The 19892-nt window shown below is 38.9% G+C and overlaps 1 protein-coding gene and 1 pseudogene across 9 annotated transcripts in view; both read right to left on the reverse strand.

Annotated features, from left to right (window-relative positions):
• Lin28b (lin-28 homolog B (C. elegans)) overlaps positions 1-19892 on the reverse strand; it is a 109698-nt gene that overhangs the window by 62914 nt on the left and 26892 nt on the right. The window lies entirely within an intron of this gene.
• Gm51827 lies at positions 874-931 on the reverse strand (annotated as a pseudogene).

The following is a 19892-nucleotide window of genomic DNA, read 5'->3' on the forward strand; positions in this document are numbered from 1 at the left end:
TATATCCATGTATGTGTCTGGTGCCCTTGGAGGTCAGAAGAGGGCACTGGGACTGGAGTTATAGCCAGTTATGAGCCACCATGTGGATGTCATGAATCAAACTCAGGTCCTCTGTAAGAGCAGGTACTGTTGCTGAGCCATCTCCTGTCCTAAGGTCAAAAAATTTAAAAACAAATAAGAATTACTGACAAGGGCCTGGAAAGATGGCTCTGAGAGGTTCAAGTTCAATTCCCAGCAACCACATGGTGACTCACATCCTTTTGTAATGGGATCTGATGCCCTCTTCTGGTGTCTGAAGACAGCTACAGTGTACGCATATGCATAAAATGAATAAATAAATCTTTTTTAAAGTACTATTAAAAAAGCTTTATTGTCAATTGTTTTATTGGGGTTTTGGTTTTATTTGTTTGCTTTACTTTCTGTTTTCTCAAGACAAGGCTGACCTCAAATTCACAGAGATCTGCCTATGTCTGCCTCCCAAGTGCTGGAGAGATGGCTCAGCAGCTAAGAGCACATACTGCTTTGCAGAGAACTTCATTTTAGTTCAGCTCCAGTACCTGCCAAGGACCAGCCTCAACTTGGGGGTGGGGGGTGGGGTCTGAGAGAAGGGGTGTTTGAGAGCATCAAAACAAACAACTCGACGTCAAAATGTGGGTTTGAGCTATCGACCTATGTTCTGCTCAAGATGGCTCCCTAAATAGCATTCTGTAGATAGCTCTTGGCTCTGTAGTCTGCTTGAGACAGCCTTTTAGACTGTTCTCTCCCTGTGTTTTGTTCTATTCTAGAAAACTTTCTTCTTGATATTCTAAAAAACTCTCTGGTTGAGACAGCTTTCTCTGTTAGTAAAAATTCTAAAAGCTCTCTGGATAGCCCATGGGTTTTCTTGACCCAAGTCAGAAATCCTGTTAGAAAAATTCCAAAAGTAATTCTTGGTTTTTTTTTTTGGTTTTTTTTTTTTTTGGTCAAAATCAGAAAGCCAGAAAAAAATTCTGTAAGAGCTGTGCTTGCTCTTCTGAGAGCCTTCTCTTAATAACTACTAAAAAACATTCTAAAAGAGCTGTATCAGTTCTCTAAATCAGATCTCCAGTCAGGTCAGCTCTCCCTAGGGAAAAAAAAAATCAGAAATGCTATCACTTTCTGCTAGCTCATCTCATGCCAAAAAGCCAGTTTTTTATTTACTTATCAATTCGGTTATGTATTCCAGGTTCCCTCTTGACCATCCCACCAATCACATTCTACAGCCTTAGCCCCTTGACTCTTAGGAAGAGACAGCAAGCACAAGCACAGACAATAAGATGCTGGGTAGAACCCCGCCCTGAAATCTATCCTTTATACCACACCTGGGCCAGGACTCACTGTGTTCCAGGCCAAGTTTGAAGTCAGGAATCTGCCTGCCTTTGTATTTTTCTGCCAAGCAGATGTTTTTGTTCCTTTAGATTCAAGAAGTCCTTCATATAATTAATAATGCATCATTTTTTGCATTACTGAGAAATTATATATTTTTCACTCATGTTTTTAGAGTTCTTTTCCACATCCTTAAGAGCTGTCCTGAAGGTCCCAGTGTTCACCATTTTGTTAAAGACATAGACACACTGTTGACTCCTGGAGTCCTGCTGTTTCTAATTATTATGGTGTCATTAACATTAACAGAGGGGATATTCCTCGGAGGAATGTGAAAATATGTACACTACTACACAAACAAGCCTTAAGCCCAAGGCAGCCATCTACACTTGTGGAGGCACACATCTGCTGCCCCAGGGACAGGAACAATGTCTGTCACTCTACCCTTACCAAGGCCATGCCAGACTCAGCAGTACCCATGCTCACAGACACCAACAACTCTAGAGCCAAGTGGCTGAAAACCTCTTCTGACCAACAAATGGCACCTGCATTCATGCAGATATACCCACACATAGGCATAATTTACGTCAGAAAGTGAGGAAGAGAGGGAGACGGGGGAAGGAGACACGGAGACGGAGACCCCAAAGGCAGGCTAGCATGGCAGCTTAGCAGGTAGACATGCTATGCTCAAGGTCCACCCAGTGTGGAATCTAGTCCTCTTCTGCTACCTGCAGCTCAAGATGCAGAACTCTCTCTCTCAGCTCCTTTTCCATGTCTGCCTGCACACTGCCATGCTTCCCACCACAACGATAATGGACTAAATCTCTGAAACTCTTAGTCCCAGTTAAATGTTTTCCTTTATAAGAGTTACCTTCGTCACGGTATCTTTTCAAAGCAGTGAACTCTAATTAAGACAGAGTTGGGGAAAAGAGACAGAAAAGGAGTGGAGGAGGAGGGAAGAAAGGAAGGTGTAGTTTTGAGTGGGAATGGCTCCTATAGACTCATGTTTGAATACTTTCTTCCAAATTATTAGAATTGTTTGGGAAGGATTAGGTGGTGTGTCCTTGATGAAGGAGATGTGTAATTGGTGTGGGCTTTGAGGCTGTAAAAGCCTCCTGGCTTTGTGTTCTCTGTTTCCTATTTTGTGGATCAAAATGTTAGCTGTCAGCTGCTCCTCTATTATCATTTCTACCTGCCTGCCTGCTGGCATCTCCCCACAATGATGGTGATAGATTCCTATCCCTCTGGAGCTATAAGCTCCAAGTAAACTCTTCCTTCTATGAATTGACTGGGATGTGATGTTTCATCACGGAAACCAAAGAGTAACTAAAACAGGAGAGGAGAAAGAAAAACAACAACAACAAGCACGCAGAAATATCCAATATTAAACACAAAAGCAGGACTACCACTACAAAAGACATTAATAATGAGAAAGTAAGTAGGCCATTATATATGTTAGGTACTACTTCATTCTGAAAATTTTAAAAGTAATGCCCAATAGATAAATTCCTGGAAAAACAAAAACTTTGAAATAAACAGAAAATCTAAAAATGAATGCTGTTATCTAGATTAAAAGTTGAACCACTAAATAAAAACTTTCCTACAAAGAAAGAAAACTCACTTGGGTTCTGTTGGTGCACATCTTTAGTCCCAGCACTCAAGCAGCAGAGGCGGGTACAGGGCTACACAGAGAAACCTTGGCTCAAAGGAAAAAAAGGGGGGGGGGTGAGGATGGGAACAGGATAACAACAGCCCAAGTGGCTTGTGAGTCCTTCCAACCCAAGGATAAAACTACTCTTGGAAAGATTCCTTTAAGAAACAGAAAAGGCACTCCAAAGAATCCAGGCTTTAACTTGTGTGGAAGCTGACACTAAAAAGAAATCAAGTAATACAATATGTATTACAAACACAAGCATAAAAATTCTAAACTGAATTTGGCAAAGTAGTTGCAGTTTCTTAGTGACTGATTGAGGTTATATGTAACCATATGTAATTAATCAGTGAAAGTTATATATTCAAATCCAATTTATCACAATACTAATTGATATATTCTGATCTCTGTAAATAAAGGCATTTTAAAACATTTGCTCATAAAAACTACTGGCAACCTATGGATAAAAGGGAAATAGTTTGATATCTATCTAAACCCTATGGCTAATATCTGATCAGTTATTAGACATTTCACCCCAGAGTTGGAAACCAGATTTTTAAAAAATGGCCACAATAAAGCATTTTTTATTCAATTTGTGGGTTTTTGTTTGGTTTTACATGGTTTAGGTTGCTTTAGGATTTTGGGGTTTGGGTTTTTTTGTTTGTTTGTTTGTTTGTTTGGGAGTAGGGGAGCTTAGAGTGTCTATTGCTGCTATGAAACACCATGACCAAAAGCAACTGGGGAGAGGTGGGTATTTGGCTTACACTTCCAAATCGTAGTCATCTCTTAATTCAAGTCAGGACAGGAATTCAAACAGGGCTGGAACCCAGAGGCAGGAGCTGATGCAGAGGCCATGGAGGGGTGATGATTACTGGTTTGCTTCCATTGCTTGTTCAGTTTTCTTTTCTTATAGAACTCAGGACCAGCAGCCCAGGGATGGCCCCACCCACAAGGAGCTGGGCCTCCTCAACCAATCACTAAGAAAATACCCTACAGCTGTGTGCCTACAGTCCAATGTTAGGCTGACATAAAACTATCCAGCACATAGGGGTGTGTGTGTGTGTGTGTGTGTGTGTATGTGTCTGTCTGTCTGTCTGTGCATGCACTTTTGTTTCTGAGACAAGATCTCCCTATACAGCTTTGGATACCCTGGAACTCATTATGGAGACTGGGCTGCCCTCAAACACATGGGAGTTCCACCTGCGTCTGTCTCTGAAGAGTGGGATTAAAAGTGTGCCAGCATACCCGGCTTTTAGTTGACGTTTTAATTAGCAACAACAAAAGAGGGCCAAGTAAAATGTTTACCAAACATGTACAATGCAATGGAAAAGAGGGATGGGGTGGTTAGTAAGGAAAAGCAGAGCAGATGGGAGGGAAAGTCAAAGAAGGCTGAAGGAGAGAAAAGCAGGCGGGAGGCAGGGAAAAATGGGGAAGGAAAGAAGGAAGGAAAATAAAGATATTCAGATGGAAAAATTTTTTAAAAACCTATTTTCTGAAGATGGCACAATTATACATGTAATTTTTAAAGCTATAAATAATTAGAAAAAAGTTAAGCAAATTTTCAAACTTAAGGACAATATTTTAAAATTTGTGTTTTTCTTAATAGTAAATAGAATGCAAGACATTAAAGTACTACTTCACCAATATAACAGTAGGGCTGCATTGGGTTATCACTTAATCTGTTCAACTTGTAAGCTGAAAACGTCCCCAACTAATGAATTTGTTATCTACTTTTTATACCACTATTAAAGAAAATTGTGATTTAAAATACAAATACTTGTGTATGAGTAACTGTCAATTCAGTTACATGTGATTAAATTTTCAAAGATGTGCAGAGAACAAAAGAATGCAGACTCCTCAGCTCCAAATCAGGATCTTTGTTTGCAGAAGAGCTGTGAGAACCAGAGATAACTTCACAAAAACCCTGATTCCCAGGCACAACAGACACATGTAGATAATGAACATAGAGTAATTTTGACAGCACACACAAGACCTGTGCAAGCTCCAGCCACACTAAACTGCAATGCAGAGGGTGAGAAAGTCAGTATGTAATTCCACTACTAGCTGAGGAGCTGCTAAAATTTGGATAGCTGCTGGGCCACGGAGAGCCAGTTTTGATTTCTTTCTTTCTTTTTTTTTTTTTTTTTTTTTTTTGGTTTTTCAAGACAGGGCTTCTCTGGATGTGCTCACAGTCAGCTATTGGATGGATCACAGGGCCCCCAATGGAGGAGCTAGAGAAAGTATCCAAGGAGCTAAAGGAATCTGCAACCCTATAGGTGGAACAACATTATGAACTAACCAGTACCCGGGAGCTCTTGACTCTAGCTGCATATGTAACAAAAGATGGCCTAGTTGGCCATCACTGGAAAGAGAGGCCCATTGGACATGCAAACTTTATATGCCCCAGTGCAGGGGAACGCCAGGGCCAAAAAGTGGGAGTGGGTGGGTAGGGGAGGTATGTAATCTATTAGGCTAATGACACACAAGCGCACTCCCAATCCCAGCCACCAAAGAACACAAACACATGGAGGTCAAGAGACAAGTGTGTACACGCATCCTCTACCTGTGTCAAAGTTCCAGGGTCTACTTCAGATTACCATGCTTGCACGGCAAGTACCTTCACCTACTAAGCCGTCTCTCTGGCCCTTTGATTTCAATTTTTGAGACAGGGTTTACCTCACAGCCCAGCCTGTTCTCTATAGCCTACACTGGCCTTGAACCTTCTGCAATCATGCTGTCTCTCCCTCTCAGGTACTGAAATGACAGACATGAACATCACTTAGCTCCCAGCATGCATCTTGGTAAGTTTCCCATCTTCTGAACATCCACAGAAAATCCCAACCTTCTCACTGTCTTTTTAACTTGTTAGTGGTAATGAAGGAAAGTTTAGATTTTGATAATGTGCACTTTGCAGTTAGTATTATATTTAGTATCTATTGAAGATGGGTTTGTATACACAAAGGGTGTGACATTCTCCTTTGTTTTCCTCAAGACATTTATTAGGTTTAGCTTCACATTAATGTGTACAACCCAGATCAATAATATTCAAACATATTCTATCCCACTTTTTACAGTCTCACTTTATATAGTCTGATCAGTACTTATAACTTTATTTTCTGGTTAAGTTGGCAGCTAAAACTTGCTCTTGAACTTAAGACAAATTCTACAATTATAACAACGATTGACATGATTTTTAAAGCAATTTTCTAAAGAAACAACATACTCCTGGTTTTCTGGAGATCTTTGTACTATTTCTTTGGCAGCATAATTCTCTTTCAAGCATGCTAGAATTGCTTTCCCTTGGTTTTACCTGGAAAGTCAATAAGAATTATAAAAAAAAAAAAACCAAAAAAAAAACCAACTCATTTTGATTTGTACTTGTATTTATTTGAATAGGTAACAGCTTTCTAAGCTGAATTATGCAAGTATTCAAATTAGCTACAACCAGTAAGCATACATAAATTACAATGAAATAGCTTCCCATCTTTCAGATTAACTGAAAGCCAAAACTTTTTAGCGAAAGGGTTTAAAGTCCTAGGGAGAAGAGCAGAAGATGCACACCAAGCAGCACTGGAAAGTGATAGAAATTTCAGGTCAGTGCTCTTTTGTTAAAAGAAGCTTCTCCACAAAAGAAAAACTGATTAATCAGAGAAACAGACAAGGATCACAGGAACCTTGTCAATTCCTCTTAGCAGGCAGCACCAGTGTTAAAAGACTTTGAAGCAGAAAGACACCGATTATCAATTTCCTACAGAAGCTTTTTACACCAGGAAGAGGGAATACCGGTAAGCGTTGTTAAGTGTGGGGGTGGGGTGGAGGGTGGAGAGAAGCCTAAAGAGCAAACTGAAAGGAAGAAACTGTAAACAGCAGTGCTTCAGAAGAGATGGGAAATGGTAGCACAAAGGAAACAATGGCTGGCGGGCGAGGCTTGCAAGGAGGACGTCTGTATCCTCCACCCTCTGTAATGCCTTGCTTTACTAGCAGAAAGAAACCTTCCAGAGCTTGCTGTTTGTTCTCTCTATCCACCGCAAATCTATATAGCATTATCTCAGGGATGGGCCACATCCTCGGGAAAGGAAAGACAGATCATGAAACAGCAAAAAGAATTGATAGATTTGGGCATGCTGTAAGAACATATTGAACATACTGTAAGAACAAAATTAATAACTATATGTTATAGAAAGATTGTTCTTAATGGCTGTGTTGAGAAAATAAGCATCTAAATGGACATCATTATGAAAAGATTAATGCAGTCTGTGTGCAGATGGGGAAATACCAATGTTTGGTAGAGAAGGTATAAGTCTATCAAGTAGTGAATACATGTAGACAGGCTAAACATAGCATGAACTAACTAGTCACTGTGCTGCAAGGAACACTTAAAAACAATATAAAGATGGTTTCCTTTAATAGTAAGGAAACTATTCTTTTAACAGATTTTGAAATTCTACATTGCAGGGCACAGTATAAAATGCATTTGCAGCTTTCTCTCAGGCCAGCATAGGTCCTTCCAGCCATGGAAAAGATCACATACACTTGAGTACACTGAAATCAATTTACAAATATGAAGTTGAGAGTGGTTTCTGGAAATTTCCCCATGGCACATAACATTTTCAAGATCAAAAATCTGTTTCTAGCTCACAATGCTTGTATCATTTCCTCATTTGTTCTATGGTTACATAAATCATCTTCCTTCTTCAAATAAAACTTCTCTCAGTGCCACTGCCAACTGCAATATACTTAAGTTATCTTGGTTACATTCACTGATTAATCAAGTCATTTAAGCCTATAAACAAATACTTCACAACATTTCATGGAGCTCCAAACAACTATATTATAGAGATTGAAACATCTGACTAGTTAATTGTTAAAGATAGCAGAATTCAGCCAGATAGTGGTGGTGCTTGTCTTTAATCCCAGAATTCAGGAGGCAGAGGCAGGTGCCCATATCTCTGAGTTCAAGGCCAGCCTGCTATAACAGGGTGAGTTCCAGGACAGCCAGGACTACATAAAGAAACCCTGTCTCAAAAAAAAAAAAAAAACTGAATACAAAACAAAACAAAATGAACAAAAAAGATGGCAGACTCCAATTCTTATTACTTAGGAGAAAAGTATTAACTTGCCAATAAAACTTACAAGCTAGCTGCAGATCTAATAATGACTTCAACATTTAAAGGAAACATACCAAAAATATTCATGTGAAAATAAAAACAAGATACCAGTGGTTGGGGATAGATCCAAGCCTTCTTAAAGCACAGGAAGGAGAGGATAACACTAACATATATGTTGATATTTGCTCTATTGATAGTAAGATAACATAAGGCTCATCTATTTCAGAGTAGTGAAACTGAAAAGAAAAGTCGATTAAGACTATAAAATAAGAATAATAATAAGTACATAAAATAAGAAATAATGTTATGTTTACTCTTAAAGAAATTTATACTTCATACACTAGAGTCTGTGATAGAAATGCACAGCATGCTTCTTTATATTTTCACTTTTCAACTTCCAAATCAGTTTATACATGTTTTTTCTATCAGACTGACTGACTTAACTCCTCTAATTTACAACTGACCATCATTTGACTAAGAGAATTCAAAGTTATTTTCTCCATTTGAGTTTAAAAAATGTAAGCAACTGATTTGAGAAAAAGTATTTATTTTCATAGTTATGAAGAGGAGAAAACGTGAGGAAAGCATGGAAGGGTAAACAGTAGATATTCCTGGGTAGAGGAAATACTGATTTCTTTAAAAAAAAAAACTGGCTTTATGAATTACAACAATATCATATATATATATGTGTGTGTGTGTGTGTATGTGTGTGTGTGTATATATATATATATATATATATATATATATATAATTAAAATGTTTCATACTAAGAATTAAGTCCATGCTGTTACGTACGTAATCCTTTTCTTAAAACATAATATTTATGTATATGTGTGTGTACATATGTATATGGCATAGAGAGGAGTCAGTGTCCACAAAGGCCAGAAGAGGGTCTTAGATCCCCTAAGCTAAAGTTACAATGACTACAAAAGTGCTGGGAACTAAACTCAGGTTCTTGTAAGAGTGAGTGCTCTTAATGCCGAGCCATCTCTCTAAGGCCTATTGCTTACATCTTAAATAACTTCGTGGTAAATCTTATTCTAAATGTTTAGACCCTCCAAAAACATTTTTACTGTATTTAGATCTAATAACTTTACAGTTAAAGATATTAACTATAAAGCTTCAAATCTGGAACTGACCCTGTGCCACAGCTCTCCATACCCAAATACTGGGAGTGAGCTGGTCTCCTCAGAGTGCCGAAACACCTGTGAGCACAGGTAAGAACACTACCTCTGCTCAAATTCCTGGACCAAGAGAGACCTTCCTAGAGCCATCAGGACACAGGAACCAAGGAACAGGCTGGGACAGGATCCTTCCCGTTTCTGTCTGCACCCCAGAGCTGACCCTGTGCCACAGCTCTTCATACCCAAACTCCTCCCAGAGAGAGCTGGTCTCCCAGGAGTCAGGCTTACAGGAGGGAAAAGTCACAGTCAGAGACAAGACCAGATAACACCAGAGATAACCAGATGGTTCTAGGCAAGGGCAAGAACATAAGCAACAGAAACCAAGGCTACTTGGCATCATCAGAACCTAGTTCTCCCATCACAGCAAGCCCTGGATACCCCAACACACTGGAAAAGTAAGACTCTGATTTAAAATCATATCTCATGATGATGATTGAGGACTTTAAGGACATAAATAATAATTCCCTTAAAGAAATATGGGAGAACACAGGTAAACAGGTAGAAGCCCTTAAAGAGGAAACACAAAAATCCCTCAAAGAATTTCAGGAAAACACAACCAAACACATGAAGGAACTGAACAAAACCATCCAAGATCTAAAAGTGGAAATAGAAACAATAAAGAAACCACAAAGGGAGACAACACTGGACATAGAAAACCTAGGAAAGAGATCAGGAGTCATAGATGCAAGCATCACCAACAGAATACAAGAGATAGAAGAGAGAATCTCAGGGGCAGAAGATACCTTAGAAAACATTGACATAACAGTCAAATAAAATGCAAAATGCAAAAAAGCGCCCAACCCAAAACATCTAGGAAATCCAGGACACAATGAGAAGACCAAACCCAAGGATAACAAGTATAGAAAAGAGTGAAGATTCCCAACTTAAAGGGCCAGTAAACATCTTCAACAAAATTATAGAAGAAAACTTCCCTAACCTAAAGAAAGAGAAGCCCATGATCATACAAGAAGCCTACAGACCTCCAAATAGACTGGACCAGAAAAGAAATTCCTCCTGTCACATAACAGTCAAAACACTAAATGCACAAAACAAAGAAAGAATATTAAAAGCAGTAAGGGAAAAGGGTCAAGTAACATTTAAAGGCAGACCTATCGGAATTACACCAGACTTCTCAACAGAGACTATGAAAGATAGAAGATCCTGGGCAGATGTCATACAGACCCTAAGAGAGCACAAATGCCAGTCGAGGCTACTATACCCAGCAAAACTCTCAGTTACCATAGATGGAGAAACTAAGATATTCCATGACAAAACCAAATTTATACAATATCTCTCCACAGATCCAGCCCTAATAAATGGAAAACTCCAACACAAGGAGAGAAACTACATCCTAGAAAAAGCAAGAAAGTAATCTTTCAACAAACCTAAAAGAAGATAGCCACAGAAACACACTTCCACCTCTAACAACAAAAATAACAGTAAGCAAAAATCACTATTCCTTAGTATCTTTTAACATCAACGGACTCAATTCTCCAATAAAAAGATGTAGAATAACAGACTAGATACCAAATAACCTTATCAAAAAAAAAAAATTGGAGAACAGAGCTAAACAGAGAATTCTCAACTAAGGAAACTTGAATGGCCAAGAAGCACCTAAATAAATGTTCAAAGTCATTAGGGAAACTTAAAATCAAAATGACCCTGAGATTTCACTAGTCAGGATGGCTAATATTAAAAACTCAGGTGATAGCAGATACTGGTGAGGATGTGGAGAAAGAACACTCCTCCATTGCTGGTGGGATTGTAAGCTGGTGCAACCACTCTGGAAATCAGTCTGGTGGTTCCTCAGAAAATTGGACATAGTACTACCTGAGGACCAAGGTATACCACTCCTGGGCATATAACCAGAAGATGCCCCAACATGTAATAAAGACACATGCTCCACTATGTTCATAGCAGGCATATTTATAATAGCCAGAAGCTGGGAACAACCCAGATGTCCCTCAACAGAGGAATGGATACAATGTGGTACATTTACACAATGGAGTACTACTCAGCTAGTCAAAACAATGACTTCACGAAACTCACAGGCAAATGGATGGATATAGAAAATATCCTGAGTGAGCTAACTCAGTCATAAAAGAACACGCATGGTATGTATTCACTGATAAGTGATTAGTGGATATTAGGCAAAGAGCATGGAATACCCATGATACAACTCATGGACCACATAAAGCTCAAAAGGAAGGAAGACCAAAGAGTGGATGTTTCAGTCCTACTTAGAAGGGGGAACAATATAATCAAGGGAAGTAGAAGATGGGAGGGACTTGGGAGGAATATAAGAGATGGAGGGGAGAAAGGGAGCAGAATCAGATACGGGAGGAGATGGAAGAGATGTACAGAGGGACAGGAAATTGAACAGAGGTGTGTAGCAATGAGGGATGGGAAACTGGGGGGTAGCAACCAGAAAGTCCCAGATGCCAGGAAAGCAAGAGCCTTCCAGGACCCCACGGAGACGACATTAGCTGAAATACCCCACTAAGGGGAGGGAGAAATTGTTGAGACTATATTCAGAAGTTAGGCATGGCCCCCTGGTTGAGAGATGGGACCACCCACCCATCTCCAAAATTTTAACCCAGAATTGCTCCTGTCTAAACGAAATACAGGGACAAAGAGTGGAGCAGAGACTGAAGGAAAGGCCATCCAGAGAGTGCTCCAGCTCCACTTAGGGATCCATCCCACATGCAGCCACTAAACCCGACACTATTGCTGATGCCAAGAAGGCTTGCTGACATGAGCCTGATACAGCTGTCTTCCGAGAGGCTCTGCCAGATTCTGACCAACACAGATGTGGATGCTCGCAGACAGTCATCATACTGAGCACAGGGACCCCAATGGAAGAGTTAGGGGAAGGTCTGAAGGAGCTGAAAGGACCTTATCTGGCATCAATGGGAATGGAGGCCCTTGGTCCTGTGAAGGCTTAACATCCCAGTATAGAGGTATGTTAGGGTCGTGAGGCTGGAATGGATGAGTGGGTGAGTGGGTGGGTGGGAGAGCACCCTCATAGAAGCTTGGTAAGGGGAGATGCGATAGGGGGTTTACAGAGGGGAAACCAGAAAAGGGGATAACATTTAAAATGTAAACAAGTAAAATATCCATTTAAAAAAAAGAATCTCAAAACTGAAAGGATAATTGTTCATTAATTTTAATTTTGTAGGTCCAATTAAATTATATCTATCTGCTCTTCAGTCTTGGCTCTGACATTCCTTTACCACACATCTCTGTTATATTAATTGCAGCATATATCCACTTTTTTAATTACAAGAAAGATAGGATATCTTTTATTTCCCTTTCAAGGCACTGCCTGAAATACATTTGCTCTGATGACTCACAACCCTATAAATGAATATTGCTATCTACTTTCCATAGATAGAAGAGCTTTGGTAAAATTCAAGCAAGTAGTAAGGACTACAGTCCGAGTTCCTCCTGCCAAAGAGCCTCTACTCACAACTCTTCCTTTCCCTGTTTTCCCTTCTTCTTCTCCCTTATCATGAATATTCTGCCTCCAAAAGGCTTTCCTGAGGAAAACTGTGCTGCATCCTTTTAGTGCCAGCCTTTTAGTCTGGAGCTGAGTCCAAGGCCAGCCTGCTTTCCACAGTGAGTTCCAGGCCAGCCAGAGCTAACATAGTGAGACCCTATCTAAAAAAAATAAACAGAATAAATAAACACAAAGTCTCTTTTAATCAAAGCCTAATTTAGGTCCCTCACCTCCTATACTCAGAGACTGTCAGAGGATGGTAAGTGTTATCAAACTATAGCAGTGTTAATGTTATTTTCACTGTGGCTGAACTATCTGCCTCTGGGGTTCTTTGAGATCTGTAAGAAACTTGAGATGGGAGGGAAGGGGGAGGGGAGGGGGAGAGAAGGGGGATAGAAAGACCGAGGCAGAGAGACAACGACAGGGGGAAGGGGAAGGGAAAGAAAGGAGACCACAGCACCAGATCAACACTCACCCTCAATGGCGCTCTACCCTATATTTTGAAACAAAAGTCATTAAATTTGGAACTCAAAGGCAGCCAGAATAGCTGGCTGGTGAGCTCTTGAGATCTGCTTCTTTTCCAAACCCTTGTGCTAACATTATCAGGGTATGCTGTTACAGTTGGCTTTTTTGGTGGTGGTGGTGGTGGTGGTGGTGGTGGTGATGGTGGTGGTGGTGGTGGTGGTGGTGGTTTTCAGGTCTGGGTTTCTCTGGGTAACCCTGACTGCATATCCCTGACTTCCCAGGAGCAAGCAGAATAGGCTGGCCTCAATCTCAGAGGTATCCTGTACTCCCCAACCCCTGCATGAGTGCTGGGATTAAAGGTGTGCGCCATCACCTCCTGGCTCCCATGCACAGCACACATTTCACTTCCTGAGCCATCCTCCTCAGTCCCCTCCCTGCTTTGTGCTCACAGATGAACATCCAAAGCCTGGCTCAAAGGGAGCACATTAACATAAAATTTAAACTTTTAAATATGATGGGAACTCAGAGATGTAAGAGTTATATCCTGAAATCATATTACTGACCTAATTATGTGAAATTAGGCAATTAGCAATTCTATAATTTCTTTATTAGCAAAAATGGGCAATAATTACAACTATCTTTCAGTGTTGAAAAAATTTAGTTAATTAGAAAATGTGTATATAAGCACTCTCTAAGTTACATGCCATTATTATTGTATTGTTCATCACTGACAACATCATTATCAACATTACTCTAGTATGTGCTGGCTGTAGCTTAAGACGGTCTAACTGGTAGAACGGACGCCAAATCAGCAAGTTACATTTGCTGATGGTTGGGTGGTTAGTAACTTGGGGTAGTTAGTTGTTAGGAAGGATTGCAGTCTCCTTTTTTATGCTTTTATTTATGAATCTATTAAAAGATTACTCACAATTATAAACCACAATAATCTTTACATTACCTTAAATATACTTAGCTGTTTGTCACTTTTATTTGCCTATAAGCTGCCATTGCTTTTCATGTTTTAGCAGCTATATAGGCTAACGGTTAAGGATACAGGCAGCCTTCCTCAGATCAGCTCAAGGCCCAATCTCTTGTTTCCCTTTTACTAGAAAGCAAACATCAGTTTTATCACACCTATGGTCCTGGGTGGAGACAAGGCATTCTGATCAGCTAGGTCCAAAGATTAGATGATAAGATTCGAACTATGGTCTCCTCCTAAAAGTTACTCCAGCAGGGCCTGCCAATCACCTGGTCAGAAGTCTATACCCCACAGGAAAGGTGGTTTACCTAAAACTTTGCTAAGAAGAGGGGAGGGACAATTATCCCCTTTATGAGATGGTGAACTTGTCGTTCCTATACATCCCTCTTCCATGTAGCCATCTGCAAAGCTCTCACCAAGCACTCTGGAGTGTGCTCACTGTCTGACTAAGAGTCTAGCTTTCCTTTTTCTTCTTTGTAGTCTGGCTCTGCTTTCCCTGATGCCTTGGACTTTCTCACTTTCTCTGAACCTTTCCCTCATCTCCCACCATGTGGCTGCTTGTGACCTCCATTACTGAACTTCCCTAATTTCTAGGACTGTAAAGTAAAAAGCATAGCGTTCCTTCTTCCTGTGATCCACTTCCCTTTTCCTGGCAGCTGTCAAAATTTACAACTTGTCTGCCCTGTTGTTTTTCTCTCAAATTCTACTAAAATTGTCTTCAAGTTTAAAAGTCAGTTTCTAAATTCTTTTATTAACAAGATTAAGAACCAAAAACAAGAAAGAAAAATTCCAATGTCCTTGCTAACAAAATAAACATATGTACTCCGTTTATCTTTCAGATATAAATTATGACATCTAAAATCTTGTTTCAGCTGGCTGTAAAATTACAAAAATCATACTGTTTAAGTTCTTCAAACTACTGTCAACAAGGACAACAGACCTAACTAAGTGCTATGGATGTGTGCAAGGAAGAAATGCTTAGCTGAAATACCTGTAGCACAACAGAAGGAGCATGGACCTTTTTGAAGTCTTACAACATAGTCATCATTTGTATGCCTTATGCCACTGACCACAGACTTTAGAAAAGAAATAAACTATTTAGCTAAACCTGAGAGGGAAGGAGAAAAGGCCAGATTTGAGTTCACAGGGCTTAACCATACAACAAAGATTCTTTTTTTTTTCCTAATAGCAATTTGAAGTTGTGTCAAAAATAAACCGTAAGTGAGTCTCCATCAAGATCCCTTGTGTGCTGCTAACCTCCTGTCTAAGGAAGAGCAGCATGCGTGCTGAGGACCAGCCTGTGCTTCTGAGTGGTTAGAGCTGGACCTAAAGCTTCCTTCTCAGAAGGCACTGTGAGTAGGGAATGAAAAGAATAAGTGACAACCAGAGTAAGAACGACTTCACTCAGCTAGAGTAAGTCCTGGTAGCAGGGCAGATCAGAATGAGCAAGTGGGAAATAACTGGGAGTCAGCCAAATGAATTCATAATTTAAATAATTCCTTTACTTTACAACTTAAAACTGAAAATGTAAATTAAAATTATCAACTATTCTGTATAAAATCTACTCTGAGCTCTTGAGGGGACTCAACGCCAGCTTTCAGCATCCACATCAGATAGCTCACGACCACCTACAATTCCAGTTCTAGAGGATCCAATGTCTGGTTTCTGAGTGCTCCTTCAAGCAAGTGGGTCATATAAATTCATGCAGGCACACAAACATAAAACACATACCTTTATTCTAAATTGTTAAATTCTACTCTGAATGCATTACTCCATTATGGATTCTGAGTATCTATTTAACATTGAATGCCACAAATTTTCAATGACTTGTAGGAGCACAATGGCATGGCAGTGACCAGGAGAAGACAGGATGAAGTGTGGTCAGCACCTAACAATCTCCCACATATCCTTTGTTCCAAGTCAGGAACTCTCCATCTTAAAACCATATATTACCTCAGAGCACCTCTCCACTTGGCGCAAGATATGAAAGTTAGAACATATATTTCACAGACATTCTCCTCAATGTCCCTGTCGTCTGAACCCTGGAGTCCAGGCCTTTCTCCAGCAGGCAAGCTGGATGATCTGTTTCATGTGAAGGTGAACTCCAAGCCTGCCCCATCACATGCAGCTAAGTCACTCACATTCATATTCTCCTCCCATACAGCTTTCTCCACTAAAGCCTTTTTAACAGCACTTAACAGAAAATGCTAACTTCCTTTATTAAGACTGATTTTTTTTTATTTGTGCGTGTGCCACATGTGTGCAAGTACCCACAGAAGCCAGAAGAGGTCATTAGAACCCCTAAAGCTGGAGTCAATGGGTGCTTGGGAGCCACCCGACAAGTGTATTAGCCTGAACAGGGTCCCCCAAACTACAAGGTTTTTGAGATTAGAATTTTATCTTGAATATTCAGTCCCAGTGGTTGAAAAGATGGCCCAGGGATTAAGAGTATTTGCTGCTTTTTCCAATAACCAGAGCTCGGTTCCCGCACAGTATGAAAGTTCACAGTCATCTCTAACTAAGTCCAGGTCCAGAGGGTCTCACACCCTTTTCTGGCTCCATGGGACTGCATGCATGTGGTACAAATACATGCAAGCGAAACACCTCTACGAATTAAATGAGCACAAATAAATCTAAAAACAAAACCAAAAAATTCAACCCTATGAGCATAATTATATGAAGATATAATTCATAGAAACTGATACACTGTTAAAGGACACAAAAATACACATCATTTTTGTGGATGTTAATGTGGATGAAGTCATTGACTAACTAACTAGTGCACTAATTACAAACTTTACCCCAGATCCAAGATTTTTTTAAATCATAATCCATTTATTAACAGATATGTACATAACCTTTTTGTACAACATAACAATCTATCATTTAACTTTTAAGGTGTTTTTAATCTAACATCACAAAACATATTGCTAAAAATAGGATGATATTTTTCTTTCCTATTTATCCTAATAACAATTACACACACACAAACAAAATCAAATATTTAAAAATCTGGTTAATCTGGTAACAAAAATCACTCAATCAAATATCATTCATTGTCCAGCAACTATAGGTCTATGAAAATACTAGAAAAAATTGTATGTAACAATCTATAATGTTTTATTGAGACAAAATACTTTAAACAAAAATGCATATTCAACTTTAAAATCTTATCATAGAAGTTTTTAAAAGTACCTACACTTACATAGAAATATCAAAGAACAATACATTTTAAAAATCGATCATAGTACCTCTTAAGAAATTATTGTTTCATGGTTGGGTGGTGGAGGTGCCTTTAAGCTTAGGAGGCAGAGACAAGTGAATCTCTAATTTCCAGCTTGGTCTACAGAGAGAGTTTGAGGACAGCCAGGACTACACAGGGAAACTCTATCTCTAAAAATCAAATTATTGTTTCACAAATTTCATTCATTATTTGGTGATATAGTGATAATGTTTAAAATACAACTTAAGTATGTGAACTTTAAATATAAACAAAAACAGCTTCAAAATGTAAATATGACTCACAGTAAACTATGTATTATGAATAAGTCACCACATTAGAATTGGCAGTTACTCTCTTTTAACTCCAAAATCAAATGCTGCTGCTGAGAGAGATGGCATTTTCTCAAACACCTGGCTATCACATACAGCGGATACATTTATTTTTACATTTGCATCAAGTTGTAATTTTTTTCCATTTATCGTCTTACATTTTAAGCCCTGAGAAATGAATTGCAATTTAGAAACTTCAAATGATGCCAAAAAATAAATGATAGAAAAATTGCTAGTAGCAATTAAAAAGTATTATTTTAGGGCCCAGCAGGATGGCTCAGCAGGCCCTTGCCACACAAGCCTGGCTACCTGAGTGTGACCCCAGGCATCCACATAATGTGGAAGGAGAGAACTGACTCTACACACTTGTTCTCTGACTTCCATACACACTGCTTCACACACACACACATATATACACATACACATGCACAAATTAATATTTTAAGTGTTATTTTAAAATCTATTTTATTAAATAAATATTTTGGCCTTTTAAAGAATATAGTCACTCAAAACAAGTAAATTAAAAGGCATATCTCAATAAACACTTCCACTCTGACATCTCATTCATTCTGAAATTCACTGGTGCAATCAAAGCCACTAAACTTAAGCAATTAAAAAGAAAGAAAAGTGTTTTTTTTTTCCTTTTTGTCTTTGTCTTTTCTGCAGAGAGAAACAAAGCTTGGTATTAACTCTCGAGGCCAATGGATGGGTCTACAAACTAAACAGTTGTGAGACTGAGGTTACAAATAGGCCGCTGTAAGCTTCTGAAAGTTTAGAAAATAAATACAACAAGCACTAACATACAATAACAAGTATTTACTATAAATTACATTTACCAGCAACAACATTTTGCAGTTTATGAGCAATGCTGATGCTTTTGCTGGGGTAAATCTCCTTGCTGTGATTGCTGCACAGAAACATACCCATCCCCCAAGGCACACAGCTACTTCAGAAACTTCTTGCATAAATAAGAGTATCCGATGTCCAGGGTAACGGGTGGTCCTGAGCTGGAATCAGAGCTGTATACTTTTAGGGGATGCTGAGATAAGAACAAAGTGTTTTGTGTTTGTTTAAATCTGAGTCTAGATGTAAAATCTTTGCACCATTATTGACACCAATAATAAACTCATTGACTAGGTAAAGTGAAAGAGTCAGGATAAATGCTACAAATTAAATACTTCACACAACAAAATATTTTGGGCCTTTTTAAAATTCAAACTAAGTAACTCAATTTTCTCAAAAGTTGTCACTACATTTCAAACGTGCAAATATCTTACAACATGTTTTAGTGCCAACAGAAGTCATTTAAATAAGACTATATACATAAAATAAACTGCAGCTCAATAAAACAAGACAGTGAAATTAATCCAGTGAAGTCACAATCAAGCGCCAACTACTAAATCCAATAGAAAAGTTTGTTTTTCTTTATTTTCCTAGGACAGAAAGAAGGATTTACGAGTAGCCCCAGGAAAAGATAAGCAAAGAATAGTCTTGACCCAGGCTTCTCTGATTCAATGAAGTGGCCTGCAACCTGAGTCAAAGGGCACAAATTCCTGGACATTCCAAACCTTCAGTGGTGTGAGGGAGGAAACAGCTAAAAAGAGAAATGTGCAAATTCTTAGATTTAGTAACAAAGAAAATATGTGTCAAAGATCTAAAAATAAATAAGTCACCACTACAAATGAATTTTTGCTACAGTTTTACCTAATGTTAAAAAAGCAATCTTTTCCTTTTTAAATGAAAAGGACTCATCCACTTTAACATTTATGATTTACAGTGAACCAGTGATGTCAGGTATGTGTCAGGAAGATTTAATCTAAAGTAGTTGCTGAAAAGCATGACTCCTTTGCAAGCACCAGTGTTTCTATATTGCATTGAAAGCATACTTAAGAATGCTTAGATAAACTTTGCATTACTGACCTAAGTGTTTGAAGTGATAGATACAACCTATCTTGGCACGCTTTTGTTATTGACTGACCTAACAAAAATCCATTTAATGTATGTTAAGATAAAAGAATTTACGCATTACAGCATCTATAAACATCGTATTCATTATTGTTAATAACTGAAGGAATTTTTTGCTAAGTGAAGGAATGAAAAGGTCATGAACAAG

The sequence above is a fragment of the Mus musculus genome, chromosome 10, assembly GCF_000001635.26.
Source record: "Mus musculus strain C57BL/6J chromosome 10, GRCm38.p6 C57BL/6J".
NCBI lineage: Eukaryota > Metazoa > Chordata > Mammalia > Rodentia > Muridae > Mus > Mus musculus.